This window comes from Melanostigma gelatinosum (genome assembly GCF_949748355.1).
Source record: "Melanostigma gelatinosum genome assembly, chromosome: 11".
NCBI lineage: Eukaryota > Metazoa > Chordata > Actinopteri > Perciformes > Zoarcidae > Melanostigma > Melanostigma gelatinosum.
In genome coordinates, this window is record NC_136644.1 from 23095056 (window position 1) to 23106890 (window position 11835).

The following is an 11835-nucleotide window of genomic DNA, read 5'->3' on the forward strand; positions in this document are numbered from 1 at the left end:
ATGCAGCGGATTACGGGGATCGGGCTCACAGAGACGGTAGGACGAACACTTTGTGTGGAAAACACGGGACGTTAACGTCACTAGCTAAGCTAACGAGCTCACCAAAAACTAGCTAACGCACCGAGCTAGCAGCCAGTAGAGTGGAAAACGTGCCCTCGCTTTCTTGTTTTGTTTGATCTCAGATCGGCTGATTTTGTTAGCGTTAATCAGTTGCAAAGTTGATGTTGCTTCTGAACGAGTTTGTCCGCCACGAATACTCTCACAAAGTCTTGTTGGAGTGTTTTGCAGGCAGGCCCGTGTTGTGTGGTTGTAGAGTTTGTTTCTGTAACGTTACCCATCCCCCACCGTCTTTTGCAGGCCAAGATGAATGAGATTCCCACTTCAAAGCACTGGCATCGGTGGTGGCATTGCTACAAGGCTAACGCTAGCTGTCTTAGCTTGTTAACATTAGTAGGTTATTTAGGAAATGATCGTATCCAGCTCCACGAAGTGTGAGCTTTGTTTTGACAACTGTTAGCGCTAGCGTTTAAGCTAACAGTTAAACTGACGACAACAACTTAATAGTGAACTTCAGCGTTACACACAGAACATGAAATAGTTTTTGGTCCAGGCTTGAGTCTTAGTTGCTAGCTTTAAGTAGCCGACGGTATCAATAACATCGTATCTTAGGCTAACATGTGTTGGTTCCTAACGTTACATTTCATATTAGCATTCTACCAATATATTTATTTCATTCAGTTTGTATGATCCGCTTCTCCTCGTTCTCAACCATACTTGTTTATATCGTGCTCTATTCTATTTTTAAGTGTCTGTTCTGCTCATCATCTAATTATGTTGCTTGATAACACTGCTGTGTACATGTATATGTGTGGTCTGACACAACGAAAGGGTTGACAGATGAGTCACCTTTATCAACTTAGTCATAATGTTTATTTCATCGGTGTCAACTCCCGGCTAACTGCTTCTCTTGTTTCCATTGTAGGGTGAATTATTTGCCAGCAAAATCATTGCTAGAGGGGAACATCTGACCTCTCCCTTGTGCAATCAGAGACATGAGTGTTGTCAGAGAATTACATGGGATTGGGTACCGGGGTGGTGGGGTTGTGGTCTCTCTGAGCGGCCCTACCCACTTTACCGAGGATGCTCCACGACCCCCAGTTCCTGGTGAGGAGGGATCTGATTTGGACCCCCCAGTCCAGTCAGCCAGCACCCGTCCAAACAACCTTTCCCAAACTCTTGGCTATCCTCCGTCATCCTCGTCTTCTAAAATGGGGGATCTATCGAGCTACGCGCCCTCCTCATCGTCTGCGACCCCACGTCGCCCGGATCTGGACCTGGGGTATGAACCCGAGGGCTCGGCTTCACCAACTCCACCGTACCTGAAGTGGGCAGAGTCGCTTCACTCTCTGCTGGACGACCAGGAGGGCATCCAGCTGTTCCGAAACTTCCTCTGCCAGGAAGGGTGCGCGGACCTTCTCGACTTCTGGTTTGCTTGCTCGGGGTTCAGGAAGACGAGCCAGGAGAAAAGGGCAAAGCTGGCCAAGGCCATCTATAGGAAGTACATTGTAGACGGAACTGGGATTGTCTCCCGGCAGATCAAAGCCGCCACCAAGAGCTTCATCAGAGACTGTGTGGGAAGGCCACATCCAGACCCTGCCATGTTTGAACAGGTAATTAAAACACTGATTTAATGTTCCTATTAACAGCAATGCATGTTAGATTGCACAGGCTGTCTCAGTTCTTTGACATTGTCAGGTTAAGCCGGACTAAGTGATTGAAATTTGAGGCTGTTGTTTATGACTAATGCATAACAGTATTGCTGTGTCAGATGGCAGGATACTGATAATATCTACGACACCCAAACTATCGCAGAGATTGACCTTCATGTGGGCATAACACACCTCTGTGTGTCAGTGTGGTGTATGTGTAACTAGCTGTATTCATAAATATGGGTTTACGCTGTGTCATTGTGTTTGGAGTGGGTATTAGTTTGCTATATAACATATATATATATATATATAGTAATCCTCGTAAAATGTGTTCACAGTTGTTTTAAAAAGCTAAGCAGTGTTGGAACTGTTTAGCCTAAATCAAGAGCGTAGTTGCGAGCCTAAAACTAGGTCAAAACTTTCGGTGGACCTAAATGAGTGCTAAAACATTGTGTGAAGTGAAAGTAACTTCTTTGGGTATCTTTTAGTTTTGTACAGATATGTCACCACTAGACCTGGGAGTCGATACTCGCTTCCTTTTTAAGGTATCGACCGAAATAACCCAATACTAAATGGAATCAAAACAGTCAAACTATAGCTGCAATTTATCCTTTTTGTGCCCAGAGCTAAAAAAAAAACTAAGAAGAACATGTCTGTTTGAATGGTTTTGGTTGCATCCAATCACTGCAAGTGTTCCTCGATTTAATGCAACATGTGATTGGCTGCAGCAGCTACAACCCATACAGCCAGGCTTGCCTACCTGCACGTGTATCCAAACGCACAGAGATGTCTGAGCCGGGGGCTAGCAGCTAACGGCGTAACAACGGAAACATTGCTCACAGAGCTAACCGGGGGGGAGCAGAAGGTGGACTTTATGCTTCTGCGACGACACAGTCACCAGGCCTTGGAGGATGGCATCATCAGCGGAGCCGCTGTATGAGCTCTGTGCAGTGCAGCGACGATTAGCTAGCCAGTGGGACACACACACTTTTTTTAATGCTACCCAGCCCAAGTGACCGCTACGTTTGCGTGTTTGTTCCAGGCCCAGACAGAGATCCAGGGCATGATGGAGGAGAACACCTACCCTTTGTTCCTGAAGTCAGATCTGTACCTGGAGTACACGCGTACGGGAGGAGAGAGCCCCAAGCCTAACCCCAGCGATCAGAGCCCTTCATCGGGGCTAGCCAAGCCTGTGCCCGGGTACTTACCCACACTCGCTGAGGATGAGGAGTGGAGGTGAGATGATGCAGAGTTCAGGTCATATACTGCACAGGATTCACGCCTGTCATCTGGAATAATTTCAACAATACATTCCACAGATTTTTCTGCATCGCTCAGCGAAGCACGAACAAAACGTCAGAACATTCTCATAACGTGTGAAATAAAAGATCGTTTGTGATGTTTCGGATCTAATTTAATCTGATTTTAGGTGTGGAGGAGGTGTGAGGGAGGACGAGAAGGACGAGGAGGAGTGTGGAGACACGCAAGCTGATAGGCTGACTCAAAGCCTGCTGATGCAGACGGCACCGCATAGATCCTCGACCAACCAGAGGAGGCCAGACAGCAGGGAGTACAGGTGTGTGTGTGTGTCAAGGTTCATAAGGAAGAATGTGATGAATACGTCCATGTTCACACAGTTTACCCATCGCACTTTTATAGTGAATTTTGGCACAAATGCAACATTCTTAAAAACACTTTTCCGATACGTAATATGTAAACGGAACAAAAATATAAAAGTGCATTCCATCGTAGGAAAAGTCTGTTGATTCTTTACTTTAAGGGAACATTTGCCACCTTTTCATGTGGATGTTCAATCAGTGCTGATGGTAAATGTAGTCAATCAAAGCAATATATTCCCCAGTGCGTGCTTTATTGACAGAGAAGGTCTGTTGATCTTCCTGCATCGAGCAGCGTCATTTGACGTGGAAGGGACCCAGTCAGAGGCAAGGAAGAACTACAGGCTGCTGCTTCAGCTTCGATTCCCAGTCTCCATCTCTGAGAAGCCCGGGGCCGTTCTCTAGATCCCGTTTTTAAAAACAGCTTCCTTGAGCTTCTTTTATTACAAATAATCTACGTTTCCAACGCTGCATGTGGCATTCCAAAACACGAGTGCAGAGGATGTTATGGACAAAGATATATTTTACAATGTATTTCAGCTGTATTTAGCCAGGGTATACTGCTGCGGAGAACTCTGCTTTCTCGGTTAATAAAGCACTCGCTGAGGAATTTATTGCTTCAATTGACTACATTTACCATCAACACTGATTGGGCATCCACACAAAAAGGGTTTCTGTATAGAATTGAGTTGTTGTCACTATGTTCTTTAAATGATTCATTATCTAAATATTGAAGACAAATAACAAACCAAACCTTCTGAGTTAGAAGCATTCAAACATGAGAAGTGGCGAGACGTGTCCTGGTCATAGAAATCTTGTTCAATGTAACGGAAGAAAAGCCTCTGAGAATGCATGAACTACTCCTATCTTCATGCTGACCCTTGTGCCTGTGTGTGCATGGATGTGTACGTGCATCAACATTCGAATGCGAGCTCACCACATTATATTCTCTACGCTCCTCCTCAGGCCCTGGAGGGAGCCGGTAAACCCATACTACGCAAACATGGGCTACGCTCGCGCTCCGGCCACCAGTGCCAATGACAGTGAGCAGCAGAGCATGTCGAGCGATGCCGACACACTGTCACTGACCGACAGCAGCCTGTAAGTACAGATGAAGCCGGAGCTGCCGCATGCATCTCTGACAACACACGGGTTCTCCGAATGAATTAGCTGTTCAGATCTGTGTTTAACCGTTGTTTATCTGTGTGTGCAGAGATGGTATTCCTCCATACAGATATCGGAAGCAGCATCGTAAAGAGATGCATGAAAGTGCCAAAGCCAATGGGCGTGTGCCCCTACCTCATATACCTGTGAGTTGCACAGACACTCCTCACTCGGCCTCTCATCAGCATTCATATCTGTATTCATGGAGTATGTAACGGCAACACCAACCTTTGATATATAGTCTTTGATGAGACAAACAAACGATTATGAGCTTTGTTTTTTTTATTGATTGTAATTACTATATTGTTAGTGTATTATTACACGTTAATTTACTGAAACGGCATCTACATTTCATCTGTAGATGTGTTCAGCTGTGTGTAATTTGTGGCATGTCATTTTTTTGTGTTTGTGTCTCTATACAGCGCACGTACCGCATGCCAAAGGACATCCACGTAGAGCCTGAGAGGTTTGCAGCGGAGCTCATCAGCAGGCTGGAGACGGTTCTCAGAGAGAGAGATGCTCAGGAAAGACTGGAAGAGAGGCTGAAGAGAGTTAGACTGGTGAGTGCATTACTGTGTGTGTGTGTGTTTGCACGTGATGTGATGCAATTCGGACACTGAGTTCAGCTGTAATTCATCACAGTTATTTACACAATGGGGATGTTGTTGTTTCCTCAGTAATACTTGAATTATGAGTGAAAGTATTTTGTTATTTATGAGAAACTGTGGTTGGTGCAAATCGTCTCAAAGGAGAGAGTGCACTAGGATTTCAGGACTTGACTATGTCCAGGATGCACACGTTCATTTCTACCGTATTATGAGTGCATTCGGAATATGTGTCTCAATTTGGGTTTTTTCCCGCAGGCTTGCCTTTTTTTAAGCCCAGCTTCGTGCGTTGTACACAAACCAACCAACCATCAGTTTGCGAAGCTTTTGTTTTAAGTTTTGCAAAACCTGCAGAACGGTGACAATGCAGGAACGCCACAGGAAGCAGCATGACTGCATTTGGAACAGGGGGACATCTTTGTTGTTGGACATAGCTGTAGGACTTACGCCATGGAGCGTTTGATGTTAATTTGAGTATGCATGGCTTGTGCACTTTTGCTGTTGTGCTTCTATGTGTTTGTCTAAATACACTTTTCCTCCCAAATGATGAGTAAAAGTCTAGAAAAATGTGAATTAGGTTATTTTTGATAAGAAACCAAATAATTTTTTTTTTAACACGTTCCTCCTCCTCCCAACAGGAAGAAGAAGGTGATGATGCTGACGTCTCCGTGGCGGCCTCCGTGTCCTCTCACAGCATACCACTGCCCCTCCCCTCGTCGTTTCCTCCTCTCTACGGCGCCCGCTACTCGGAGACCACTGCTAACCCGGCAGTCGCCACTTACGGCGGCCTGGTGGCCATGGAGGACTCCCAAGACGACGACCCGGAATCCATCTTGGACGAGCACGTGCAGCGCGTGATGAAAACGCCGGGCTGCCAGTCGCCAGGGGCCACCAACGGCACCTTAGGAGGAGGGGGTCGGCAATCTCCTCCCAAATCATCACGGTCACCTGACGGCGGGATCGGCCCGCCTCACTGCCCCCCAGGGAGGGGTCACAGTCTGCCTCCTGCTGGGGTCAAAGGTAAGATTTTAAACATGGAAACATACCCAGCACCCGGTCAATGGCGTCCTTCTTGGCGTTAGCTCAACGATGCTAGGTGAGCTAGCAGTATCAAGCCGAGTGGCATCTAGTTCCATAATATTCAAGAGAAGGCGGAGCTTCTCTGGTCGATATCTATGTCTATATCTATATGGTCGATATCTTCACGACTCGGCAACTCGCACCAGAACAGCATGAATACACATTTGTTGCTAGAACTGCAGGACGGACTCGATCGTAGCATCAATTACTTATAAGCAGTTATCAGAAAATAACAAAGACCAAAGTTAATTGTTTTATCTTTATTTAAGTCAATAAATCTGGAGTTTCGGTCTCAGGATTTCCTCCAGCCTAAGTTGACTTCCTGTTGGGGAATTGTTTTGATGTTTTTACAAAAAAAAATGAGAACTTGTTCTACAAGCAGGTGATCCTTTTTGTCGACCCCTGCATAAGTACAGAAGAAGATCTCGACAAGCCACAGTTCTGGATTAACAAAGATATTATTAAAACCATTTCCTGGTGAGCCATAGCCGGAATGTTTTGCTCTTCAGGTGTTGAATCATGTGCTATAACACAAAAAGAGTCCCGCATTTTTTAGTTTGTGCTCTATTATGCTTCAAATGCATTTTTCCCATGCCATCGCAGACATCAAATTTAGCTGCATCGTAGTGTGCTTTGGTGTGCGATGTCTTGAAGAGAGGCTAGCATGTCACCAATATCTTGGCTGTGACGTCTGTCTCAGGTATGCATCACCACAAGCAGCCGTATCACCACAGAGGAAGAGAAGGGCCGGAGGAGGCAGGCTCTAGGTCTCAGGCCAACCTCATGTGGAACGGAGACCCGGCCGGCCAGTACGCAGGGAGAAGTCGCAACTACGCCGACGGGGCTGGAGCCAGCACGCTCGAGGGCATGGGCTACAGGTAGGCCAGCGGGGTCGAACGTGCCGACATTTGTTCGGTGCTCCAGCAAACCGCATGTGCTGTTTTTTTACTGCGGATGACCTCAACTGTATGTGTCGCCTGTTCGTTCCGCAGTAGTAAAGGCAGCACGCTATCACGGCGAGGTTGTAAGAAGACGTCGGAGACGTCGGGCAAAGGAGAGGAGAGTGGGCGGGGCGTGGAGGGCCAGGTACCGCTGGAGGACCTGGAGAGAAACCAGAAGATCCTGCAGTGGATGATGGAAGGAGACAGACAAAGGAAGACCTCACACGGGTGAGTGATATGATGTGTATTACTCATGATTAATATAAATCTTTAATAATAATTATTAATATATATTAATGATGGTTTACCAGTATTCATCCTGCTTCCTTCTCTCCTTGTGTTTCCAGCGGCAGCACCAGTAGCTCGAGGAGGACGGGACCCAGCAGCGAGTCACCGCACCCGACGTCGGTGGAGCGCCCTGGAGCCGTGCACCCGTGGGTCTCCGCCCAGCTGCGTAACAACCCCTCCTCAGTGGCCCCCGCCATCCCCGGCTCAACGTCCACCCAGGTCCAGCCCTCGCACCCTTTCATCCAGGACCCGGCTATGCCCCCCAACCCGGCTCCCAACCCCCTCACCCAGCTGGAGGAGGCTAGGAGGAGACTGGAGGAGGAGAGGAGGAGGAACGCACTACAGGCCAAGCAGAGGTAGGCGCCAGGTCCATTATGACGAGGCCAAGATGTCTTTAAATCTTTTAAATGTATTCTTATTTGAGCGTTTTTGACGTGGCTCTTGCTCTCTTTCAGGCATAAGTCTGGTAAGCGCCAAGTGTGTGAGAATATGACGGTCGCTTACTACTTTTGTGGAGAGCCAATCCCATACCGAACGTCAGTCAAAGGCCGTGTGGTGACTTTGGGCCAGTTCAAGGAGCTGCTTACCAAAAAGGGCCATTATAGGTGAGAACGTGCATATAGTTCGTAGTGCAGTGTGGGTGGGAATGTCACATTTTTGAAGGAGCCATTTTTTGTCTTTTTTTTGGCTGGCTAATAATCTAGCATGTCTTTTTTTTGTGTGCGCGCAGGTTCTACTTTAAGAAAGTGAGCGACGAGTTTGACTGTGGTGTGGTGTTCGAGCAGGTTCGTGACGATGACGCCATCCTGCCCATCTTCGAGGAGAAGATCATCGGGAAGGTGGAGAAGGTTGACTGAAATTTGGGAACAGGAAGATGACACAGAATTGGGCTGGGGGGGGGGGGAGAGAAATGGAGTATTTGAAAAAATAACAAAAGGAGATAGGAAGAGAACATTGGGGTTTGGTGAGAAAAACGGAATGAAAGAAAGTAGAAAGCTGGAGGGAGCCATGTGTGACAGAAGGGAGATTGCCGGAGTGTAAAGGAGGTTATTTCTATGGACTGTCTGGATGTCGGCGTCATGCCCGGATCAAACCCACGTCAAGCGAAGAAGCTCGGCCGTAAGAAAAGAGGAAAAGGAAATAAGGAAAGGAACATAAATTATTTCACCTGTCTTGTCTCCACTGTGGATATTCGAGGAGCGCTGTTGAAATCTGACGTCTGACCAGTCTTCCACGTCCACTGCGACGGATGGGGGAAAGGGTGAGGGGACTGCTGGAAGGGAGAGGATGAAGTAGTCTTCCACTTCTGCTTCGGGGGGGGGGGGGAGGTGTGTCCTCCGCAGACCATTACGATGCTGCTACATTACCACGGAAACTCTTCAATCGGTGCTCGGGACAGTAAAGAGAGCGGCGGCGTCGGTCCGTTCGGGAGTCTCGCTGCCATTTGCTGTCTCTTTTCCTCATCAGCTGGTGACAAGGGGGGGGAGAGGACGGAGGAACTTTTTAGCCTGCTTCTCCTCTCGTTTGACTTCATAGCCTCCAAACAGAAACGTTCTCACCCTTGATTCCTAGATGTCATGTAGTGATCTCTCACATCAACATGTTCAGACAACAGTTCTCTACATAACTTGTTTACCAAAGCTACATATTTTTGATAAGTCAAGTATCCTAGCTACTTGTTTCATTTTATTTGAATTGTGTATGTACAAGGCAGGTACTATTACTTATTAATGCAGCCGTATTTCGTTATATCTCAACTAAATGTTGTATTATTGTGTATGTTTTGAAGCTAGTTCATTAGTGATTTCAGGACAGCCATTTTGTTTGTTTTTCCATCTCTATAATACATCCTTGCACCTCACTTCTGTACTGTTAACCTGCGAGTGTGTAGTTCTGTTTTGCTGCGCGATGTTTTTTAAAAATTCTAGGCTTTTTTTTTCTTTTTATTTTCACCCACAAAAATTCTCACGAAAAATAGCAGCGCACACTTACGGTGTGCCACCTTCGACCACAGTATCTGTTGTTTTTAACAGGTCACACTGTTGCCTCATCTGTGTTTCTGCTCCACTGCGTATGTAACTCTGTACTCGGTCTAGGTGCCTGCCTGCCCGCCCGGCCAGTGCCATTTACGATCTAGAATGCTTATTCTGAAGCGAGTGTGAAAGCCCGTGTCATGTCTGCCTGAACTCAGCCAAAGAGCATACCGTGCGTCCCATACGCCTTCATGCGTGTGTCTGTCCGTGCAGTCCAAGTCCACGAGCATCAAATGTGTTCTTAAATCACGAGCAGATGGGGAATCTTCTCCCTCTTGCAGATTCCCAAACGTCAAGACGTTGGAGCTCAACACTGAGCTAAACATCTGCTGCTCATCTTAAAAGAACAGTTTGACAATTGAGCAACTATTCCCCTTTCTTGCCGAGAGTCGGGGTGAGAGAATGAACACCACTTTTTTGTCTGTTTGGCAAATTTCGAGCTACAGGCTGCAGTTGGTTAGCTTAGCATAAAGACTGGAAATAAGCCGTTTGAAATAAGCAAACGGCTAGCTTTGGCTTATTGCTTTCTATACAGATTAATCTGCAAATATATGTTTGCGATTAATCTAGAAACTTCCCATCACATATATTTTTTTCCCAAACAATCACTTGTTTTGGCCGACCAATAGTTCAAAATCAAGATACGCGGTTCACTGTCACACAGGATAAATCTGCACAATTTAGAACCTGACCAAAATAGCAACTACCGGTAGTTCATTTTCGGCCAATTATTTGACCAATTCTCAGCTGTAAGTCCAACTAAACACAACCTGTTAACTAGTCGAGCCTTAAAGGTGCTTTTGTTTTGTTGTTTTGGACAGATTCAGGCTAGCCGTTTCCTTTCTTCATGCTAAGCTAAGTTAACCGGCTGCTGACTGTAGCTTCACATCAGTCAAACGCTCGGCAAGAAATTAAAAAAAAAGTGTATTTTCCAAAATGTCAAAACTATTCCTTCAAACCTCTCACATCAGCACAGAACTGCAGTCGAGGACGTCACGAAGCACCGTGCAGAGAGTGCACTTATCACACACCAGCTGTGGAAGCTGAATGTAATTTGACTTTGTTTAAACTTTTAGCTGCTCTGTCCTCAAAGGAAACCCCTCGTTCGGTCCTGTAATCATGTCGAGTCTTCAGTATTGATCTCAAGCTGTTTGCCTGACTGAGTGTTTTGTGTTATCTATGCTGGTAGTTCATTGAATGTGTTCATGAGGCCCTACTGTACGTCTTGCAGGAATGTCAAATACAAGTTGTCCTGGGCTTCGGCCCGGTAAGGGAAACGTAGGATCGGAAAAAAACACGTGTCCTCACTTCAACCCATTATGCCTTCAATATGAAATTTAGATATGTATTTGTTTATAAAAAAAAAATGTGTAATTTTAATAATCACCAAGCATGTTCTTTATAAGGAATGTTTTCCTGATGAGTTGAATTATCTATTTTGTTTTAATGTTTATGTGCGAACTGCTATGGCCCTCACGTATATTTTATCTGTTTTGTTAGAACGCCCAGGGACAGTTGAATGACGACATTTGTTGAAGAGTTGTTTCTTGTGATTATGGATTGGATGGACAAAACAAACGACTGCGTCTGTTGTGTTGTCAGTTTGTGTGAAACACAGTGCCTTTATCATGTTATCTTTCTAAAAATATCTTTATTGAACCAATCCATGCTTTTATTGTTAAAAGTTTTGGTTTCCCGTCAGGCCCGTTGTATTATTTAGCTGCAATCATGCTTGCTCACTTCTGTTCTGATAGATCCTCTGCTGTAAATATGTACATTATCATTTCATATATGTCTTCAGACCCGCACCACATGTCCATGGTGTTTCTGTTTTTCGAAGGTAAACGCCAAGATGTCACTGTGCTGGTTCCACTTGTACATTTCTTTTAAAAAGGTACTTCATAATAAAGATGTTAAATAAATCATTCATCTCCTTTTCATTGATCTGTGTTCACTTAACTTTCCTTTATTCACGTACATTACTTTCCTTAATAATACGGCACATTGTGAGATTTGAAACGCCGTAGGTTGTTTCCACAGCAGATATTTTGACTTCCATTTTGAAGAAGCACAGGTGTTACTAATAACATTAACGACGACTCCGGTCTATTTAGGTTTGCCAACAAGCACAACACCAGGACCTGAAACCGAAGCAGCAAAATGGAATTCAGCCATCATTCATTTTATTATTTACATCTGTGCTTTTACTGTGACATGTCTTCAATTAAAATAGGCCTATTTCTTCACTGTGCTGTTGAAGGAGGAAGTATTTTCCATCAATCTATAAATACTCAAGAACTGAAGTAGAGTTTAGAGCAGTGGTTCTCAACTGGTCTGGCTGCGGGACCCACCATCACCCCTTAATGACAAGCCGGGACCCACCACCCAAATTATATATA

General features: G+C 45.5%; 1 pseudogene across 1 annotated transcript; it reads left to right on the forward strand.

Annotated features, from left to right (window-relative positions):
* On the forward strand, positions 1 to 11361 carry LOC306784014 (axin-1-like; annotated as a pseudogene). Its single transcript, XR_013773172.1, has 13 exons — positions 1 to 36; positions 983 to 1670; positions 2752 to 2945; positions 3139 to 3285; positions 4292 to 4426; positions 4539 to 4635; positions 4912 to 5049; positions 5733 to 6114; positions 6875 to 7052; positions 7167 to 7343; positions 7463 to 7759; positions 7859 to 8008; positions 8134 to 11361. The product of XR_013773172.1 is annotated as an axin-1-like (transcript).
* The last annotated feature ends 474 nt before the right edge of the window (positions 11362 to 11835 follow it).